Genomic DNA, 19,841 nt, shown 5'->3' with positions numbered 1-19,841 from the left:
TCCTTGGGCCACCCGTAGACAGTGGTTGATGAAGAGAACACAAGCTGCACAGATGAAATGAAAGCAGATTATTAGCATTCAGATCAGATGATGATGACAATCATTCAATTCGGTGTACTTAATCATATGCCTATACTTGTTCCTTCACCAAGTTACCAGCATAATTAATTTGTGCTAGTGGGCTGCAAATCTGCTACATTTTATTGTGCAATGTCAGTCAGTTTGTGTAGCAGAACTGCTAACAATGAACCGAGCAAGTGCATATATACTGATCGTGAGCACGACCGATTTTTTAATCAGACTAAACAATTTCTAAATTGCTCTCACTCGCTGACTACCTTTGTAAGTACCATGCATAGATCTCTATCTATTTAATAAATCTTTCTTATTTGACTGGTTAAGACTAAACTTTGTGAACTAATTGCTTCCACAGCTTATTAACACTACCTATTACGTATTTGGAATTGCCCCTGCAAACATGAATTAGCAGCCAAGTGTTTGATTAGAGGTACGGGAAACGTACATGGCTAAAGGGTGTGAGTTTTGGCTGAGGATGATCAGTTACTAAGAAGACCGTCTTCACAAATTTTCACCTCAAAAGGAGGAGCCTAGGTGGTACTTTCTTTAACTACCACACTGGACATAACTACAAATGTTGAAGCTCGGCTCAAAATAAAGAATGGATTGAGCTGGCATTTGGTAGAGGATGGTTATTTGGGCATAGGAAAGCACTGTAGAAAATGGATACTATTTGGACATGCCAAAGTGGTACTTCCTTCAAAAACTGCTGCTCTGAACAGAATAGGAAAATGAATATTGTTGAGTTATTTTTGAACTAGGCAAGGAAGGTTTTTGACATATTTGATGAAGATACGATCCAAACAATTTATGAGAATTATTTGGGAATTTTTGGAATAACAGAAATGTAGGTTGCTTCACAACCTAGGGCAAAAATTGACACATGGACATGACACATAGGCAAAACTGATGAGATGGCGCCTAGTCATCACAACCCACCACAATCTACAAGGCTATGACCATCTATATTGGTCGTTAACAACTAGAAATAAGGCAGCGGACTAGCCCTGTTTGCTTTGTGACCATTTCGTGTAAGGAAATTACGACCTTTCTGACCAAAATGGTCGCAACGGTTTAGGGTTTGGAGCCCCCCGAACAGCTTTTGACCAATTGGTCTGAAATGGTCATAGATCTATGACCAATTCTTCCATGGTCACTGACAGAAGGTCACTAGTTGACATATTTCTTGTAGTGTATTGGAATGGCAAACAATGTTCCCTAAGGAAGTTTTCATTTTCTTTGGACGAAAAAACCATTTTCCATTTTTTGAGTGCCTGAAATGAGCTTTTTTGTGAAGGACCTACCATATATTTGTTGCAAAATTGGACCTAATCAATTTTATAAAATACTAGGACATATTTAATGCACAATTGACAAAATGGTTGGGTGTCAAAAGTTTTGATCCACCTCTGGTGAAAAAGACAAATTCCCGTCGATTCAGCTGGAAGCGGGTCAAATTTGAACTGCAGCTGCCTCATAGTTTGCTATTTATTTTTTCCAAAAATAATTTATAGGTAAATAAGTATCTATTTAATCAGAAATACATGGTTTGATGGCGAGACATCGAGGTTTGGATGGTGGCCAAGGGCCCCAACTCTAGAGCGCGTAAGCTCGCATGCCCGTCGCGTGGTCACCGCGTGACCGTGGCGTTGCCATGTGTTCTGGGCAGCCTAGGCATGTCTAGTGGGTTGGGCACTCCCCAGGTAGGTGCTAGGAAGAAACTTACAACATAACATTCTCACGAGGAGACCGATCGATGCTCAAACATGAATTAGCAGCCAAGTGTTTGATTAGCGGTACGGGAAACGTACATGGCTAATGGGTGTGAGTTTTGGCTGAGGATGATCAGTTACTAAGAGACTGTCTTCACAAATTTTCAACTCAAAAGGAGGAGCCTAGGTGGTACTTGCTTTGCAAACTACCACACTGGACATAACTACAAATGTTGAAGCTCGGCTCAAAATAATGAATGGATTGAGCTGGCATTTGGTGGAGGATGGTTATTTGGGCATAGGAAAGCACTGTAGAAAATGGATACTATTTGGACATGCCAAAGTGGTACTTCCTTCACAAACTGCTGCTCTGAACAGAATAGGAAAATGAATATTGTTGAGTTATTTTTGAACTAGGCAAGGGAGGTTTTTGACATATTTGATGATGATATGATCCAAACAATTTATGAGAATTATTTGGGAATTTTTGGAATAACAGAAATATAGGTTGCTTCACAACCTAGAGCAAAAATTGACACATGGACATGACACATAGGCAAAACTGATGAGATGGCGCCTAGTCATCACAACCCACCACAATCTACAAGGCTATGACCATCTATATTGGTCGTTAACAACTAGAAATAAGGCAGCGGACCAGCCCTGTTTGCTTTGTGACCATTTCGTGTAAGGAAATTACGACCTTTCTGACCAAAATGGTCGCAATGGTTTAGGGTTTGGAGCCCCCCGAACAGCTTTTGACCAATTGGTCTGAAATGGTCATAGATCTATGACCAATACTTCTAGGGTCACTGACAGAAGGTCACTAGTTGACATATTTCTTGTAGTGTATTGGAATGGCAAACAATGTTCCCTAAGGAAGTTTTCATTTTCTTTGGACGAAAAAACCATTTTCCATTTTCTGAGTGCCCGAAATGAGTTTTTTTGTGAAGTACCGACCATATATTTGTTGCCAAATTGGACCTAATCAATTTTATAAAATACTAGGCCATATTTAATGCACAATTGACACAATGGTTGGGTGTCAAAAATATTGATCCACCTCTGGTGAAAAAGACAAATTTCCACCGATTCTGCTAGAAGCGGGTCAAATTTGAACTTTAGCAACCTCGTAGTTTGCTCTTTATTTTTTCAAAAAATTATTTCTAGGTACATAAGTATCTATTTAATCAGAGAAACCCCCAAAAAATTCCAAGATTCAACCACTAGCTAGGAACGGTCATTTCCGCCGTTTTGACCGCATTTTGAAACGTGCATAAAAAATTCAAAAAAATCAAATAATTGGGAAACCTTCGCATTGTGTCATTATATGTGGCCAAGTTACCAGGAAAAATAACAAACTTGCAATACGGAAATTATTTTAAAAAAGTGTTCACAGAAACGAGCTATCACATGTGAAGATTCATGGCTATCAAGCCAAATGATCAATCTTATGGCCACATTCTTGGCATAGTTTGTTCAAATGATCTCATATTGTGCAAAAGGGTGCATATTGGAATGGCAAAAAATGTTGCCTAAGGAAATTTTCATTTTCTTTGGATGAAAAAACCATTTTTCATTTTCTGAGTGCCTAAAAGGAGGTTTTTTTGTGAAGGACCTCCCAAATAATTATTGCAAAATTGGACCAAATCAATTCTATAAAATATTAGGACATATTTAATGCACAATTGACAAAATGGTTGGGTGCAAAAAGTTTTGATCCACCTCTCGTGAAGAAGACAAATTTCCGCCGATTCAGTTGGAAGCGGGTCAAATTTGAACTGCAGCTGCCTCATAGTTTGCTATTTATTTTTTACAAAAATCATTTCTAGGTACATAAGTATCTATTTAATCATAGAAACACCAAAAAAATTCCAAGATTCAAGCACTACCTAGGAACGGTCATTCCCGCCGTTTTGATCGCATTTTGAAACGTGCATAAAAAATTCAAAAAAACCAAAAAATTGGGAAACCTTCGCATTGTGTCATTATATGTGGCCAAGTTACCAGGAAAAATAACAAACTTGCAATACGGAAATTATTTTAAAAAAGTGTTCATAGAAACGAGCTATCACGTGTGAAGATTCATGGCTATCAAGCCAAATAATCAATCTTATGGCCACATTCTTGGCATAGTTTGTGCAAATGATCTCATATTGTGCACAAGGGTGCATATTGGAATGGCAAACAATGTTGCCTAAGTAAGTTTTCATTTTCTTTGGACAAAAAAACCATTTTTCATTTTCCGAGTGCCCTAAAGGAGGGTTTTTTGTGGGGAAAACTTGTTTTTTGCCACTCTAGTTTTTGCCAACTTTGCTTATGCCACTCTAGAATTTGACATCTCACGTTTGCCACTCTTAGCTTTTGACAATACATCACAAATGCCATTTTGTGGCAAAAACGATAATTTTTCATTTCACTTTTGCCACTCTTAGCTTTTGACATGTATCACAATTGCCACTCTAAAACTTTTGCTTTTGCCACGGAATGACAAAAGTGATATATTGTCAAAAGCTAAGAGTGGAAAAAGTGAAATGTCAAATTATAGAGTGGCATAAGCAAAGTTGGCAAAAACTAGAGTGGCAAAAACAAAGTTTTCCCTTTTTTGTGAAGGACCTCCCAAATAATTGTTGCAAAATTGGACCAAATCAATTTTCTAAAATACTAGGACATATTTAATGCACAATTGACAAAATGGTAGGTTGCAAAAAGTTTTGATCCACCTCTCGTGAAAAAGACAAATTTCTGTTGATTCAGTTGGAAGCGGGTCAAATTTGAACTGCAGCTGCCTCATAGTTTGCTATTTATTTTTTACAAAAATCATTTCTAGGTACATAAGTATCTATTTAATCATAGAAACACCAAAAAAATTCCAAGATTCAACCACTAGCTAGGAACGGTCATTCTCGCCATTTTGATCGCATTTTGAAACGGGCATAAAAAAATCAAAAAAAAACAAAAAATTGGGAAACCTTCGCATTGTGTCATTATATGTGGCCAAGTTACCAGGAAAAATAACAAACTTGCAATACGGAAATTATTTTAAAAAAGTGTTCACAGAAATGAGCTATCACGTGTGAAGATTCATGGCTATCAAGCCAAATGATCAATCTTATGGCTACATTCTTGGCATAGTTTGTTCAAATGATCTCATATTGTGCAAAAGGGTGCATATTGGAATGGCAAAAAATGTTGCCTAAGGAAGTTTTCATTTTCTTTGGATGAAAAAACCATTTTTCATTTTCCGAGTGCCCAAAAGGAGGTTTTTTGTGAAGGACCTCCCAAATAATTATTGCAAAATTGGACCAAATCAATTTTATAAAATATTAGGACATATTTAATGCACAATTGACAAAATGGTTGGGTGCAAAAAGTTCTGATCCACCTCTCGTGAAGAAGACAAATTTCCGCCGATTCAGTTGGAAGCGGGTCAAATTTGAACTGCAGCTGCCTCATAGTTTGCTATTTATTTTTTACAAAAATCATTTCTAGGTACATAAGTATCTATTTAATCATAGAAACACCAAAAAATCCAAGATTCAACCACTACCTAGGAACGGTCATTCCCGCCGTTTTGATCGCATTTTGAAACATGCATAAAAAATTCAAAAAAAACCAAAAAATTGGGAAACCTTCGCATTGTGTCATTATATGTGGCCAAGTTACCAGGAAAAATAACAAACTTGCAATACGGAAATTATTTTAAAAAAGTGTTCACAGAAACGAGCTATCACGTGTGAAGATTCCTGGCTATCAAGCCAAATGATCAATCTTATGGCCACATTCTTGGCATAGTTTGTGCAAATGATCTCATATTGTGCACAAGGGTGCATATTGGAATGGCAAACAATGTTGCCTAAGTAAGTTTTCATTTTCTTTGGACAAAAAAACCATTTTTCATTTTCCGAGTGCCCTAAAGGAGGGTTTGTTGTGGGGGAAACTTTGTTTTTGCCACTCTAGTTTTTGCCAACTTTGCTTATGACACTCTAGAATTTGACATCTCACGTTTGCCACTCTTAGCTTTTGACAATACATCACAAATGCCATTTTGTGGCAAAAACGATAATTTTTCATTTCACTTTTGCCACTCTTAGCTTTTGACATGTATCACAATTGCCACTCTAAAACTTTTGCTTTTGCCACGGAATGACAAAAGTGATATATTGTCAAAAGCTAAGAGTGGAAAAAGTGAAATGTCAAATTATAGAGTGGCATAAGCAAAGTTGGCAAAAACTAGAGTGGCAAAAACAAAGTTTTCCCTTTTTTGTGAAGGACCTCCCAAATAATTGTTGCAAAATTGGACCAAATCAATTTTCTAAAATACTAGGACATATTTAATGCACAATTGACAAAATGGTAGGGTGCAAAAAGTTTTGGTCCACCTCTCGTGAAAAAGACAAATTTCTGTTGATTCAGTTGGAAGCGGGTCAAATTTGAACTGCAGCTGCCTCAGAGTTTACTATTTATTTTTTACAAAAATCATTTCTAGGTACATAAGTATCAATTTAATCATAGAAACACCAAAAAAATTCCAAGATTCAACCACTAGCTAGGAACGGTCATTCTCGCCATTTTGATCGCATTTTGAAACGGGCATAAAAAATTCAAAAAAAATCAAAAAATTGGGAAACCTTCGCATTGTGTCATTATATGTGGCCAAGTTACCAGGAAAAATAACAAACTTGCAATACGGAAATTATTTTAAAAAAGTGTTCACAGAAACGAGCTATCACGTGTGAAGATTCATGGCTATCAAGCCAAATGATCAATCTTATGGCCACATTCTTGGCATAGTTTGTTCAAATGATCTCATATTGTGCACAAGGGTGCATATTGGAATGGCAAACAATGTTGCCTAAGGAAGTTTTCATTTTCTTTGGACGAAAAAACCATTTTTCATTTTCTGAGTGCCCTAAAGAAGGGTTATTTGTGAAGGACCTCCCAAATAATTATTGCAAAATTGGACCAAATCAATTTTCTAAAATACTAGGACATATTTAATGCACAATTGACAAAATGGTAGGGTGCAAAAAGTTTTGATCCACCTCTCGTGAAAAAGACAAATTTCCGCCGATTCAGTTGGAAGCGGGTCAAATTTGAACTGCAGCTGCCTCATAGTTTGCTATTTATTTTTTCCAAAAATCATTTCTAGTTACATAAGTACCTATTTAATCATAAATACATGGTTTGGTGGTGATACGTCGAGGTTTGGGCGGTGGCCGAGGGCCCCAACTCTAGAGCGCGTAAACTCGCATGCCCGACGCGTGATCACCGCGTGACCTTGGCGTTGCCATGTGTTCTGGGTGGCCTAGGCATGTCTAGTGGGTTGGGCACTCCCCAGGTAGGTGCTAGAAAGAAAATTACAACATAAGATTCTCACGAGGAGACCGATCGATGCTCAAACATGAATTAGCAGCCAAGTGTTTGATTAGCAGTACGGGAAATGTACATGGCTAATGGGCGTGAGTTTTGGCTGAGGATGATCAGTTACTAAGAAGACCGTCTTCACAAATTTTCAGCTCAAAAGGAGGGGCCTAGGTGGTACTTGCTTTGCAAACTACCACACTGGACATAAATACGAATGTTGAAGCTCGGCTCAAAATAATGAATGGATTGAGCTAGCATTTGGTGGAGGATGGTTATTTGGGAATAGGAAAGCACTGTAGAAAATGGATACTATTTGTACATGCCAAAGTGGTACTTCCTTCACAAATTGTTGTTCTGAACAGAATAGGAAAATGAATATTTTTGAATTATTTTTGAACTAGGCAAGGAAGGTTTTTACATATTTGACGAAGATATGACCCGAAGAATTTATGAGATTTTTTTGGGAATTTTGGAAATGACAAAAATATAGGTTGCTTCACAACCTAGGGCAAAAACTGCCACATGGACATGACACATAGGCAAAACTGATGAGGTGGCGCCTAGTCATCACAACCCACCACAATCTACAAGGCTGTGACCATCTATATTGGTCATTAACAACTAGAAATAAGGGAGCGGACTAGCACTGTTTGCTTTGTGACCATTTCGTGTAAGGAAATTACGACCTTTCTGACTAAAATGGTCGCAATGGTTTAGGGTTTGGAGCCCCCCGAACAGCTTTTGACCAATTGGTCTGAAATGGTCATAGATCTACGACCAATTCTTCCAGGGTCACTGACAGAAGGTCACTAGTTGACATATTTCTTGTAGTGACCCAAGCTTATGAAAATGCAAAGTTATTCGAAGAAAAAGTTAAAAGATGGCATGATAAAAGAATCAAAAGCATGAGTTCAAGGTTGGAGAATATGTTCTTTTGTACAACTCTCGTTTCAGATTCTTTGAAGGAAAACTCCTCTCCAAATGGGAAGAACCATATGTTATCAAGGAGGTTTATCGATCTGGAGTTATCAAGATAAATAATGCCGAAGGTACTAACCCGAAGGTTGTTAATGGGCAACGAATAAAACATTATATCTCAGGTACGCCCATTAATGTTGAAAGCAATATTATCCAAACTATGACACTCGAAGAACACATAAAAGAAACCTTTCAGAACACTCCAGAATTGTGAAAAAGAGGAGGAACATGATACGGTAAGTAAACGGACTCCGAAAAATCCGCAAATTTTTTTTGTCAGTTTTGGAATATTTAGAAAATTAAGAAAATAAGAAACTACCGGGAAGGTGACCCTGGTAGGCACAAGACACCAGGGCGCCGCGCCCAGGTGGGTTGTGCCTACCTCGGGTACCTTCCGGACTCTGTTTGTCTTCCGTTTGCTTGTTTCCCAAGATAAAAATCTTCATATACCCCCCGAACCTATTGACCTCCGTATCGCGCTATTTACTTTTCTTGCTATTTTTTCACAGATCTAATCCACCATGGCCGCTTCAAGCTCCTCCAAGGACAAGTTCTTTGAGAGCGTCATCAACCCATATCAGTGGGAGGTGATGCAGCATCCTTAAGCTATCTAGATGTGTGATGGGGTGCTCCACATCCGTGATGTGCAAGGCCCCAAGGGGACTGGATCCGTAGAGGATAGGCTTGAAGCTATGGAGCAGGAAGTCTTCCGGTGCAAGGTGATGACCCACAAGTGTAGGGGATCTATCGTAGTCCTTTCGGTAAGTAGGAGTGTCGAACCCAACGAGGAGCAGAAGGAAATGATAAGCGGTTTTCAGTAAGGTTTTCTCTGCAAGCACTAAAATAGTAGGTGATAGATAGTTTTGTGGTAAGACAAATAGTAACGAGCAAAAAGTAAATAAAGTGCAGCAAGGTGGCCCAATCCTTTATGTAGCAAAGGATAAGCCTAGAAAATTCTAATAATGAGGAAGGAGCTCCCGAGGACATATTGGGAATTATCGGCAAGCTAGTTTTCATCACGTCCGTAAGATTCGCGTTCGGTACTTTGATAATTTGATATGTGGGTGGACCGGCACTTGGGTACTGCCCTAACTTGGACAAGCATCTCACTTATGATTAACCCCTATTGCAAGCATCCGGAACTACAAAAAGGAGTATTAAGGTAAACCTAACCACATCATTCAACATATGGGCCCATATCAACCCCTAACGAAGCAACGCATAAACTAGGGTTTAAGCTTATGTCACTCTAGCAACCCATCATCTACTTATTACTTCCCTATGCCTTCCTCTAGGCCCAAATAATGGTGAAGTGTCATGTAGTGGACGTTCACATAACACCACTAGAGGAAAGACAACATACATCTCATCAAAATATCGAACGAATACCAAATTCACATGACTACTAATAGCAAGACTTCACCCATGTCCTCAGGAACAAACGTAACTACTCACAAAGCATATTCAAGTTCATAATCAGAGGAGTAATAATATGCATAAAGGATATGAACATATGATCTTCCACCAAGTAAACCAATTAGCATCAACTACAAGGAGTAATCAACACCACTAGCAACCCACAGGTACCAATTTGTGGTTTTGATACAGGATTGGATACAAGAGATGAACTAGGGTTTTGAGAGGAGATGGTGCTGGTGAAGATGTTGATGGAGATTGACCCCCTCCCGATGAGAGGATCGTTGGTGATGACGTTGGTGATGATTTCCCCCTCCCAGAGGGAAGTGTCCCCGGCAGAACAGCTCCGCCAGAGCCGTAGATTGATTCCGCCAAGGTTCCGCCTCGTGGCAGCGGAGTTTTGTCCCGTAAGCTTGCCCATGATTTTCTACAGGGTAAAAGTGATGATATAGCATAATATGGACGCCGGAGGCCCGCCAGGGGGCCCAGGAGATAGGGGGTCGCGCCCCCTGTCTCCTGGACAGGGTGTGGGCCCCCTGGCCTATTTCTTTCGCTCATAAATTCTTAATAAATCCAAAAAGTTGTTTCGTGGAGTTTCAGGACTTTTGGAGTTGTGTAGAATAGGTTTCCAACATTTGCTCCTTTTCCAGCCAGAATTCCAGCTGCCGGCATTCCCCCTCTTCATGGTAAACCTTGTAAAATAAGAGAGAATAGCCATAAGTATTGAGATATAATGTGTAATGACAGCCCATAATGCAATAAATATTGATATAAAAGCATGATGCAAAATGGACATATCAACTCCCCCAAGCTTAGACCTCGCTTGTCCTCAAGCGGAAGCCGAAATTGAAAAATATGTCCGCATGTTTAGAAATAGAGGTGTCGATAGAAATAAAATACGGACATGAGGGCATCATGATCATTCTAATAACAGTAACAGATATACATTTTGTCATGTGATTTCCTATGCTCAAGTAATAAGAAATTCACAATGTCAAGTATGGTTCATAAACTTCATTGGGAACTAACAAACTATAATCTCAGTCATTGAAGCAATTGCAATTTATCGCAACATCAGAAAGAGTCAATAATAGAGTTTTTCAACAAGCTCACATACTCAACTATCTCGTAGTCTCCCATAATTGCTAACACTCACGCAATACTTGTGGTTATAGAGTTTCAGACGGACACTGAGAAAGATAGGGGCTTATTGTGTTGTCTCCCAACGTATTCACCTTTAGGTGATGTCAACAATAATAGCCTATGCCAACTTACGTCCAATTGGATATATGTATCATGATCTTTCAAACACGAGGAGCTTGCCAAAGGATAAAATGAAAAATGGAAAAAGGTGGGGATCACCTTGACTCAAGCATAAAGTAAAAACATAAAGTAAAAGATAGGCCCTTCGCAGAGGGAAGCAGAGGTTGTCATGCGCGTTTAGGGTTGATGCACGAAACCTTAATGCAAAAGAACGTCACTTTATATTGCCCCTTGTATGTGGACCTTTATTATGCAATCCGTCGCTTCTATTACTTCCACAACAAGTTCGTACAAAGCTTATTTTCTCTGCACTAATAAGTCATACATATTTAGAGAGCAATTTTTATTGCTTGCACCGATGACAACTTACTTGAAGGATCTTACTCAATCCATAGGTAGGTATGGTGGACTCTCATGGCAAAACTGGGTTTGATGATATTTGGAAGCACAAGTAGTATCTCTACTTGGTGCAAGGAATTTGGCTAGTAAGAGGGGGAAAGGCAAGCTCAACATGTTTGGAAAGTCAATGACAATATACTTTAACTGAGATGTCGGAAAACATAAACCATTACATTGTCTTCCTTGTCCAACATCAACTCTTTTAGCATGTCATATTTAATGAGTGCTTCACAATCATAAAAGATGTCCAAGATAATATATCTATATGTGAAACCCTCTTTCCTTATCACTTCCTATTAATTGCAACGATGACCAAGGCTACGTTCATCAACTCTCAACAATTTTTATGCCTCATACTTTCCATGTGTGAAGTTATCACTATCCATAAGATCAATATGAACTCTTTTATTATTTCTACTTTCTCAAGATCATAGCAACAAAGCAAAGCCCTTGACTCAACACTAATCTTTATTATAGAAAGCACATGGACTCGCTTACATAAAGAGATCACAATGCAAAACTCAAAACTACTTGATATCAAAACTTCAATCTACTAGATCAAGATACTACTAAAAGGATCGAACTAAATAAAGCGGTAATGATAGGAGTGTGATGGTGATACGATACCGGGGCACCTCCCCCAAGCTTGGCAGTTGCCAAGGGGAGTGCCCATTGTCGGTGTCAAAACCGGCGGATCTCGGGTAGGGGGTCCCGAACTGTGCGTCTAGGCGGATGGTAACAGGAGACGAGGGGCACAATGTTTTTACCCAGGTTCGGGCCCTCTTGATGGAGGTAAAACCCTACGTCCTGCTTGATTAATATTGATGATGTGGGTTACAAGAGTAGATCTACCACGAGATCAAGGAGGCTAAACCCTAGAAGCTAGCCTATGGTATGATTGTTGTTCGTCCTATGGACTAAAGCCATCCGGTTTATATAGACACCGGAGAGGGCTAGGGTTACACAGAGTCGGTTACAAAGGTAGGAGATCTACATATCCGTATCACCAAGCTTGCCTTCCACGCCAAGGAAAGTCCCATCCGGACACGGGACGAAGTCTTCAATCTTGTATCTTCATAGTCTTGGAGTCCGGCCGATGATGATAGTTCGGCTATCCGGACACCCCCTAGTCCGGGACTCCCTCAGTAGCCCCCGAACCAGGCTTCAATAACGACGAATCCGGCGCGTATGTTGTCTTCGGCGTTTGCAAGGCGGGTTCTTCTTCATGCTCCATGTGTTTGCCGGATAGTGTCCGGTTGCTTCATAAATGCTGCGCTCCTTGGCTTCCGCGTCCAATAATGGTCTTCTTCCACGCGTCGCACGAATGCGAAAAGCCAGGGTATTTTTATGTTTTACCCCCTAGCTGCGCAAATAAGCTGCCTATAAGGGAGGCGAGGATCCAGATCCAAATCACATCATCCTCCTTCCGCAAGCACTCACCGAGGCGCATCTGACACCAAACCCATTCCAACATGGACAGTCGACGCGGCTCCTCTTCTCGCGCTCCCAGCCCTAAGCCAGGAGATTGGAGGAGATGCTCAGTCCCGCACAGCGAGTTAGTGACGCTCCAAGCAGAGGGATATCTTCCCCCGGCCTTCATGGTTCCGGTTCGAGCCGGACTGGCCACCTACAAAGGTGGGAAGCAGGCGGAGAGCGCCCCCAATCCCTCCAAAGGAGAGCGGGTGTGCTTCGTCTCCTACTTAATAAGGGGACTCGGATTTCCTATACATCCGTTTCTCCGGGGGCTCCTGGAGTTCTACGGACTCCAGCTTCATCACCTTACACCTGCCTCCATTTTGCACATCGCGGGCTTCGTAGCTCTGTGTGAGCTGTTCTTGGGCATTGAGCCCCATTTTGCGCTGTGGAAGAGGCTGTTTTGCCTCGTACCCCGCTCTCACGAGGGGTCGATATATCAAGTGGGCGGAGCCGAAATATGGCGCATCGCCGGGACCGGATACCTGTCCGGGACCCCGAAGAAGGCGTCCGAAGATTGGCCTTCGGAGTGGTTTTATATGGAGGACGCTCCGCTGCCGGATCCAGTCCGGATCGGCCTTCCGGAGTTCAGCAACGCTCCCCTGAAGAAACGCCTAAGTTGGCGCCCACGGAGCCCTCGACGAGAAGATGATAGTAGCGTCCATTACTTGATGGGCCGGATACGGCTGCTAGCCCATTCCGGATTAACCATGATCGGAGTCATGGCCACATGCATTATGCGTGGGGTGCAGCCGCTCCAATATAGGGGCCACCCCATGTGGGACTTCAACGGAGACGACGACGCCACCCGTCACGGCCGCAAGGGACCTGGCTCGGCCGACGATCTGGTGAAGATCCTGTCCGGCTTGTACAAGGGGGAGAAGGAGGACTTCCTCCGCATGAATCCTCTGAACGGATTTTCCATGAACAACCCTCGGAGCTGGGTAAGCGGTCGCATGCATATCTGAACCGTGCCTTTAAAGGCAATTGTCTTATTGTATGATTTTGACACAGGAACTGCGTCGGGATGTGGAGGGCATAAAAAGCCCAGCCCCACAACCCGAAGACCCAGAAAGGCCCTCGATCCGGCCTCCGAAGAGGATCCGGACTTAGCGGTGGAACTGATCGACGGGGTGTACCACCAGCTCAGCATAGATAATGCTTTAGTCGCCATTATGGCTGACTACCCCGGTTTGTGTCCGGCTTCCCCGGTGAGTACGACCGAAGTCCTGTCGCCGTTACTTCTTTAATGCTTAGTTCTGACCACCGTGCTCCAATGGTGTTCGGCAGGAAGCGCCTTTACGGCAGGAAGTCGAGCCCGCGGCGACCGGCCAACAAGGGTCAGTCCGGCCCAGCAGGCGGAAGAGGAGTGCAACGCGAACTGAAACGTCGCCGCAATGGTACGGAGCACCGCTATTTTTTAAGGGAAGGATTCCTAGGTGGTATATTAATGCTCATAACCTTTCCAGAAAGAGCGCTCGCCGGACAGTGTCCGGAGAGGTTGCCAATCAAGCCTCCGCCAGCCATGCTCCAACGCACGGCCCGGAAGGGGAGGCGAATACAAGGCATGAGTCGGACGCTCCTCCAACGGAGGATGCCGACAGGCTGTCCGCCACCCGGTCTGAGGTGGAGAGCGCCATGAATCACAGGCGTCGCCGGACAGTTCTTCGTGATGCGTGTTTCTCCCTGGAGGCGTTAAATGCCTTTGATGCGGCAAACGCGCACCTCCGTGCCGCTCAAGATGGGTTAACCAGAGCCACGGAGCAGTATGTGAAAGACATACGTGTAAGTAATTTTAATAGTTATATATGCCAGTAGCCCCCGAGACTTAAAATGGTTAAAATAACTGATTTAAGGATCAATTTTTATGCAGGATCTTACGGAGAAGAATACCCATCTGTCCCAGGAGCTCCAAGAGTGCAAGGCCCAACTTGAGGCCGCACTGGCCGCCACAGGGGGAGCCACAGATACCCCCGCTGGTAAGACGTACTTTGAAAAGATAATTAATTAACAAAGTGCGGTGTGAATCTGACAATAATATTGCAGAGGGCGCCGGACTAGATCCGGACAAGCAACAGCTACTGCGTCAGCTAAAGGCTGGCGAGAGGGTGCTTATGAAGGTGCAGCAGGAGAGAAACAAGCTCCAAGATGCCCACACCCAGCTAGGAGAAGAGCTGAAAGGTGTTCGGGCCCAGCTGTCTGGCTCCTTGAAGGAGAATCAGCGACTTCGTCGCGGCATTTATAGTAAGTGCTTGAGCAAATTCCTTTGAAAAGAAGAATTCGGCGAGGAAGTCGTTTGACAGAAATATGTCTTTAGGTGTGCTCACAGGTCGCCCTGCGGAGGAAATGCCTGGGTCAACAGGTGACCAACTTCCCGAGCTGGCGCAATTGTTCGAACGTGTTCGGCAGGCGATGAGTGGCGTCGTTCAGGCTTTATGGCCATCCGTCTCCCTATCCGAGGGCCTTGGTGAGCTTGCTGAGAAGCTCCAGGGAGCACGGCGACGCCTCCGTTTGTGGAAGATATCGGCCTGCCGTCAGGGCGCCAGGGAGGCCTGGGCCATGGTGAAGACGCGCTACCCGAAGGCTGACCCAAACCACATGGCCGAGGTCGGACCTGCGGGGCCTGATGGGAAGGAGATCCCTGTGAGCTTGATGTATGGCCAAGTAGAACTGGCCGCGAAATATTCCCAACAGGACTGTAAATTAGACAGCCTGTTAGATGGGATTGAGGAGGAGTACAATCAGTCGGTTTGACGATTGAATTTGAAATGACATGTAAGATGCCTTCTAGCCGGATTGTAGATCGTTTGTCTTTGCGGACCGTTTCGCTTCAACCTCGGGACCCAACAGTCCGGAGTGTGTCCGAATACCCCTACGGTTATAAAAGAACCGGGGCATGCATGGAGACAAGGCGTCGGGGTCATAATTGCTTTATCAGACAAGTGCCCAACTAGTTATGTTATATTACATGGTTAGTAAGAAACATCTTCCAGGGAGAATAGTTCCGTTAAGGGTTCCTTTCCCTGGGAGGCATGCCCTAAGGTGCAATGCCGGACTGCGAAAATAGCAGAAAAAGCATCTGGGGGCTTATAAATAAGTAAGTAATAAATCATCTTTCAAGTCACCGACCGAATATTCTCTTAAGAACGCTAGCTTTCGGCTTCACCCAGTCTGGGGTACACATCCGGCTGACCCGGCAGTAACAATCGCAGAGGTGCTCCCTTTACCTCCTAGCCGAACAATCGGGGACGTAGGGGTAAGCACAGGAGCCAGGCAACCCAGCTTGGCCAAAACTTAAGTCTATCGATGCATATAATGGTGAATAAAAGGTACATGCGGAAGTATGACACATGTATTGGGCGTGAAGCCCATATTAATAAGCTTCTGGTAAAGAAGCCCCCAGGTATAATGAGTGCTAGGAGCACATCAAGTGTGTGCGAACAAAGCGCAAATCAGCCTATAAAAGGTAATGAAAAAAAGTGGGAAGAAGGAGGGGGACAAGAGACAGTAAAAAATATAAAAAGGTGGATGGGGGAGTGAGACGAACTCTGAGTCCTGTGTTTAGGCGTAGAATCTTCGGAGACGGGCTGCGTTCCATGGGTTCGGCTCTAGTCGGTTGTCAGATGCTTTACGTAGACGGTATGCTCTGCTGGTCAGGACTTGGTCGATGATGAAAGGACCTTCCCACTTGGGCTTAAGTTTGTCCTTTTTCTTGTCTAGCAGGCGTAGAACGAGTTCGCCGACATTGTAAGTTTTGGCCCGTACTTCTCTGCTTTGATATCTTAGAGCCTGTTGCTGATAGAATGTGGAACGAGCCTTTGCCATGTCCCGCTCCTCCTCTAAGGCGTCCAAACTGTCCTGCCGATCCAACTCGGCTTCTCTTTCTTCGTACATGCGCACACGAGGTGAGTCATGAATTATATCGCAAGGCAGAACTACCTCTGCACCGTACACCATGAAAATGGTGTGAATCCAGTAGTTCGGTTTGGCGTGGTCCACAGCCCCCAGAGTACGGAGTCGAGCTCCTCTACCTAGTGCGTGTTAGATTCCTTGAGGGACCGCACTAGTCTGGTTTGATGCCGCTCATGATTAGACCATTTGCTCGCTCGACTTGACCGTTAGTTTGGGGGTGATAGACTGAAGCGTAATCGAGCTTGATGCCCATGTTTTTGCACCAGAGTTTAACCTCATCGGCAGTGAAGTTCGTGCCGTTATCAGTGATGATGCTGTGGGGGACGCCAAAATAGTGTACTACCCCGGATAGGAAGTCTATCACCGGTCCGGATTCTGCCGTTTTAACCGGCTTGGACTCAATCCATTTGGTGAATTTGTCCACCATGACCAATAAGTATTTGTGCTTGTGGGTTCCCCCTTTAAGGGGTCCAACCATGTCAAGCCCCCAGACCGTGAACGGCCAGGTAATGGGTATAGTTTTGAGGGCGGTGGGTGGCATGTGGCTCTGATTAGCAAAGAGCTGGCACCGACGTATCGTTGGACTAAGTCCTGAGCATCCGCCCGGGCTGTTGGCCAATAAAATCCTGTACGGAAGGCCTTGCCTACGAGTGCCTGGGCTGCAGCGTGGTGCCCGCCGAGTCCGGCGTGAATTTCAGCCAGGAGATTCCGCCCCTCCTCTTCGGAGATACACCTTTGAAGGACTCCGGTTGTGCTTTTCTTATAAAGTTCTCCCTCATGGACCTTGTAGGCTTTAGATCGCCGAACTATGCAGTGGGCCTCATTTTGGTCTTCAGGAAGTTCCTGCCGAATTAAGTAGGCTAGGAATGGTTCTATCCATGGGGCAATTACTGCCATTATTTCGTGAGCTGAAGGTGTTATTTCATCGGCTGAGCCACCGATTGTGTCAGAATGGTCTGAGTTCGGTGATGCAGCTGGCTCCGGATTGTGATTTCCGGACTCCTCTTCCCATAACACGGATGGCTTGAAGAACCGTTCCAGGAAGATGTTTGGAGGGACGGCGTCTCATTTCGCGCCGATGCGTGCTAACACGTCTGCTGCCTGGTTATTATCCCGAGCTACATGGTGGAATTCGAGTCCTTCGAACCGAGCTGACATTTTTAGGACGGTGTTGCGGTAAGCTGCCATTTTTGGATCTTTGGCATCAAAGTCTCCATTTACCTGGGATATTGCGATGTTTGAATCCCTGCGCACCTCTAGGCGTTGAATGCCCATGGAGATTCCCATCCGGAGGCCGTGTAGAAGGGCCTCGTATTCGGCTGCGTTATTGGAGTCCATGTACATTATTTGAAGTACGTATTGGATTGTGTCTCCAGTTGGGGACGTCAGGACGACACCAGCCCCCAAGCCAGCCAACATTTTGGATCCATCGAAATGCATGATCCAATTGGAGTATGCGCCGTACTCTTTAGGGAGTTCGGCTTCGGTCCATTCGGCGACGAAGTCGGCCAAAACCTGCGATTTTATAGCTCGCCGTGGTTTATAGGTTATGTCAAATGGTAAGAGCTCAATAGCCCATTTTGCAATCCTGCCCGTTGCGTCGCGATTGTTTATAATATCGTTGAGAGGTACTTCGGAGGCCACCGTTATGGAACACTCTTGAAAGTAGTGTCGCAGCTTCTGGGATGCCATGAACACCGCATATGCTATCTTTTGATAATGTGGGTACCGGGACTTGCATGTAGTTAGAACAGTGGATACGTAGTACACTGGTTTTTGAAGAGGGAATCTGTGCCCTTCTGTCTCTCGCTCGACGACGAGTACCGCGCTGACAACTTGATGTGTTGCTGCGATATATAATAACATAGGTTCGCCCAGGTTGGGCGCGGCCAGGACCGGATTTGTTGCCAGTATGGCCTTTATTTCTTCGAGTCCGGCTGTGGCAGCATCCGTCCATTCGAAATGTTCGGTGCGCCAGAGGAGGCGGTAGAGGGGCAGAGCCTTTTCTCCCAAACGGGAGATGAAGCGGCTTAAGGCCGCTACGCATCCGGTTAGTTTTTGTATTTGCTTGAGGTCTTTTGGAATATCCAATTGTGACAGAGCTCGGATTTTGGCCGGGTTTGCTTCAATTCCTCTACCGGATACGATGAAGCCCAAGAGCTTTCTGGCTGGTACGCCGAAGACGCATTTTTCCGGATTGACCTTAATGTCATATGCTCGGAGGTTGTCGAATGTCACCCTCAAGTCTTCTACCAGAGTTTCAACGTGTTTGGTCTTGACGACCACATCATCTATGTATGCCTCTACTGTTTTGCCTATCTGGGTAGCCAGACATGTTTGAATCATGCGCTGATATGTTGCGCCGGCGTTTTTGAGTCCGAAGGGCATTGTGTTGAAGCAGAATGGCCCATATGGAGTAATGAATGCCATTGCGGCCTGGTCTTTCTCCGCCATCCTGATTTGATGGTATCCGGAGTATGCGTCGAGGAAGCACAACGAATCGTGCCCTGCGGTGGCATCGATGATTTGGTCGATGCGAGGGAGGGGGAAAGGGTCCTTTGGACAGGCCTTGTTAAGGTCTTTAAAATCGACGCAGAGGCGCCAGGATTTGTCCTTTTTTGGTACCATTACTAGATTGGCTAGCTAGTCCGGATGTTTTATATCTCTGATGAATCCGGCTTCTAAGAGTTTGGCTAGCTCTTCTCCCATTGCCTGTCTTTTGGGTTCGGAAAATCGCCGAAGAGCTTGTTTGACCGGCTTGAATCCTTTTAGGATGTTTAGGCTGTGCTCTGCCAGCCTGCGTGGGATTCCTGGCATGTCTGAAGGGTGCCAGGCAAAAATGTCCCAATTTTCCCGAAGGAATTCTCGTAGTGCGGCTTCGACATCAGGACTTAATTGTGCCCCAATGGAGGCCGTCTTTGTGGGGTCCATTGGATGGACCTGAAATTTGACTATTTCGTCTGTTGGTTTAAAAGAGGTGGACTTGGACCTCTTATCGAGTATCACATCATCCCTATCCACCGTAGAGCGCAGCACAGTTAGTTCCTCTGCCGCTAGGGCTTCGGACAATGCCTCTAGGGCCAGTGTGGCTGTCTTATTTTCAGCGTGGAGTGCTGTATCTGGATCGCTGGCAAGAGTGATTAGCCCATTGGGTCCGGGCATTTTGATCTTCATGTACCCGTAGTGGGGTATGGCTTGGAAGATTGTGAATGCCTCTCGCCCGAACAAAGTGTGATATCCGCT

Source organism: Triticum aestivum, chromosome 2B, assembly GCF_018294505.1.
Source record: "Triticum aestivum cultivar Chinese Spring chromosome 2B, IWGSC CS RefSeq v2.1, whole genome shotgun sequence".
Classification (NCBI taxonomy): Eukaryota; Viridiplantae; Streptophyta; class Magnoliopsida; order Poales; family Poaceae; genus Triticum; species Triticum aestivum.
Note: the sequence above shows the minus strand (reverse complement) of the source record.